This window comes from Pinus tabuliformis, chromosome 8 (genome assembly GCF_031772625.1).
Source record: "Pinus tabuliformis cultivar Carrire ecotype Pingquan chromosome 8, CPIR1, whole genome shotgun sequence".
NCBI lineage: Eukaryota > Viridiplantae > Streptophyta > Pinopsida > Pinales > Pinaceae > Pinus > Pinus tabuliformis.
The window spans coordinates 1,175,636,587-1,175,640,268 of NC_142294.1; positions in this window are offsets into that span (position 1 = coordinate 1,175,636,587).

Consider the following 3,682-nt stretch of genomic DNA (forward strand, 5'->3'; position numbering starts at 1 on the left):
CTATGTAATAGATGCCCCCTAAAGTACGATGCCTGAGAGAGTGGGAGGGGTGAAATGCTTTATGACACTGACTGAGCTGGAACACCATCTGGAAGAACCTGCACACGAGTACAACTGATATCTATGATAATGAATTACATGTAGTCTAGGCATGGGCACAGCCATCCAAAAGACATACGAGCTAGGTCTATGGTATGGACGCAACCATCTAGCTAATAAGACCATGATAATACAAAGTTATGGTTGCAGCCTTCCATCAATGAGTCATGTAATTATAAACCAATCCACGCAGCCCGAACATGTGTAATATGAGTTCGTGGTCTTGAACCCATCCGATCATAGTACAAATTCTAGCATCCGAATAGATGCACTGAGGTCGAGCATGATAGAAGGTCGCTTGATTACCGGTCAATGATGAGAACCGTTAACAAGCGTGAGAGAAACCACCAATAATGCCAATGGTTCTCAAGGTACTAGCTAGCACAATCCACGAAGTGTGAAAAAGGAGTTGGAGTCGAACACTCGTGGAATCACCCAATCAATGACCAATGATGATAGTCGACCGTCAGGTGTGAAGAACTTTCCATTGAGGAATGCAAGCTCTAAGGTACCAAAGGGGATCTCTAGGTCAATCTCCTGGATAATAAGCTGATGTCGACAGGAGACAACCCATCGCAGGAGGGCCATAACGTTTCCCACATCAACGACATGAGATAAGGAACAAGCGGTAGATGGTGAAACAGAGTATCAGAGGAGAAGGCGAGGGTGTAAACTACAGAAGGATTATACTCTTGAACATGTCAGCGACATGACTCTGGAGGGTGGCAGCATTCAGATACCAAGGGAATCAGAGGCACGATGGAAAAGGCATGAATCAGATGGAATGAGATTGAATGGTAACCCAAACCCATGGAAGGCCAAATGACGATGTGTGGATGTCCCAACTTGACAAGAAGCAAAAGTTTCGATGTTCAAGAGTGACTAGCTGCCATAGAGAATCAATGATAAACCTGTTGTTGAGTCCAACCTAGTAATAATTTAACAAGCCCTAGAAAGGAGAAGCTCGAGTCTCGTCATGGTGATGAGTCCAATGTCTTCAGGGTTTAACGAGTCCAACATAGGTAAAACTTGGAGTCTTTTTCATGTTTAGAGAGTTTGAAAAAGACACGGAAAAGAAAACTCCAGGGGGTCCTTTTTCGTAGATTTGTGTCTCTAGAGCCTGAAAAAGTATAAAATGATACTCAAAATAACCACCTGACCATTACGATCGAGGAGTACTTTTCATGATTAGTGATCTCGACTCGAAAGAGTAGAAAAGAAATCGAAATCACTTCGTTTCGTAACCAATAACGAGCTTGAAATGACAAAAGCTTGGCAATTGTTTCATGTTTACACGGTCGGAAAAGAGCTTAAAGTGGACCACCTTTTTAATTCCGTTTAACGAGTCAAAAAGGGAAAAATACTCGGCAATCTTTTCATCTTTTACAAGTCAGAAAAGAGCTTAAAGGATACTCGTCCTAGAGGAATGAGTGGTATAAAGGGTAGAAACTGGTTCCGGCAATGGTGGAACTGCTCAAAACATGTAATGGTCAAGAGGCTAGCTAATAAAACCACTCATCGCTGCAGTTCCTCAGGAAAGGATAAACAATCAAGTGAAAGCATATGATCAGCCAAAGAGATGGTGGCAATGGAATGAAACAACCAAGGCTCATCTAGCAAAATTTAGCGTATAAACGGCAATTGCGAGATGTAAATTGGGTATGGGTTCATTTTTACACAAGCTTGAACCATGGAGAACTCTGCTTGGATTCAGTTTCATGTTTACACAAACTTGAAATGAAAAACTATGCTTGTTATAAGTTCGCATGCCCCTAGCATAATGACGCAAATCGTGGTACATGCCCCCCAAGCTTCACTACATTCAACGAGGTGGATGGAATGAAGGTTCACATTCGAGATCTTGGAAAGACTCGACTTGGATTTTACGAGATCTTAAGGAAAGACTTGATTTGGAAAGGGGAGTTGTTTCATTTTTTAATGAGGTTGACACAGTGAAAAAGAACTATGCTCATAACCCTTGTTTCATTTTTTAACGAGGTCGACACAAGATCAAGAACTTTCCTCAAGACTCCTTGTTCCATTTTTTAACGAGCTTGAAACAAGACAAGTAACTGTGCTCCATTATCCCTGTTTCATTTTTAATGAGGCTGACATAGGAACAAACTATCCTCGTGACACCTTGTTTCATTTTTTAACAAGGTTGACACAAGATCAAAACTATCCTCAGGCTCCTTGTTTCATTTTTTAACAAGGTCGACATAAGGAAAGAACTATCCTTGGCACTCCTTTTTTCATTTTTTAACGAGGTTGACACAGGAAAAAATTATCCTCGTACCCTTGTTTCATTTTTTAATGAGGTTGAGATAGGAACAAACTATCCTCGTAACTCTTGTTCATGGGCCACAAGAGAACATGGCTCCCAAGAGGTCTTCGCAGGATGGAAGAAATGCACTCTGGGAGGAATACATGTCATGATGCACCAATGATAGATCAGGTTCCAATGCCCCCAGTACATGATCATCAACAGAGGCGGAGATAAAATGTCTAGCCACATAATTGACCTGTGGCAAGGAAGGTACTACTTGCGAGCAAGAACTGAGAGGGGATGACGGCTGCACAGGAGGCACCGGGGGAATAAAGAATGATAATTGATCTATGGTCACCACTCTTCCGTCGTGTGGAAAACAAACCACATGGAAAAGTGAAGAAAGATAGCTCCCATGGCATAAATATAGTCACGGCTAAGGAGAAGACTGAAATCTAAAGCGCCTTGGACAACCATGACGTCTATATAGACGATTTTGTCCCCCAAAGTAACAGGAAGCTTCGGGAGGATCCCTAAAGGTTGACTGGTTCCTCCATCAAATGCCAACAGATTCTGCATGAACGGCACAAGCTGTGGGGAGCCCAGAGCTTGCCAAGTAGTGGAAGGCATAAGACTGACAGACTCACCCTCATCCAAGATAGTGCCAGGTATTACCTTATCATAGGCATGTACTATAATCTAGAAAGGCACATAGAATGGAAGGCAGAATGCAGTCAAATGACTCTAGTCGAAGGAAACAACCGAACCACTTGGTGGGGGAATTATATGATTGCCCCCCTGCTCTACAGGAACCGAAGAAGGACTCTCATGATCAGCGGGGATAGGAGGGTCATTCTCAGACTCAGGAGAATCTGACGAGACGAGAAGAACATGAGCATGATACTCTTCCGAAACAAAGTGATCAACAGGTGGTGAACCTAAGTTGACACTCTCCCTGACCAATTGTTGGTCTGGAACAGGCTTAGCACAGCTAGGCTCGGAAGGAGGAGGATAGACAAGAGAAGAATATAAGTCAATCTCTTTGTCAAAGGGGAGAGGGTCTAAAGAGAGCCTCTGATAACCAACGGGAAATTGGGGTAAATAAGCTGTAAGACTTTCCAAAATGGAAGAAGCTTTATCCATGAGCGGACGAAGGTGAAGGGTATGGTTGCCTTCACATAGCCTACAGGGGAATCGAATCTTCCCTTTCTTCTTACCTTTTCCAATTGATAGGGTAGCATCACAATGAGATTCAGAGGACGATGAGGGATGAGCAGGATCGTGAGACCATACTTCTAAGATCCTAGGAATGCTAGG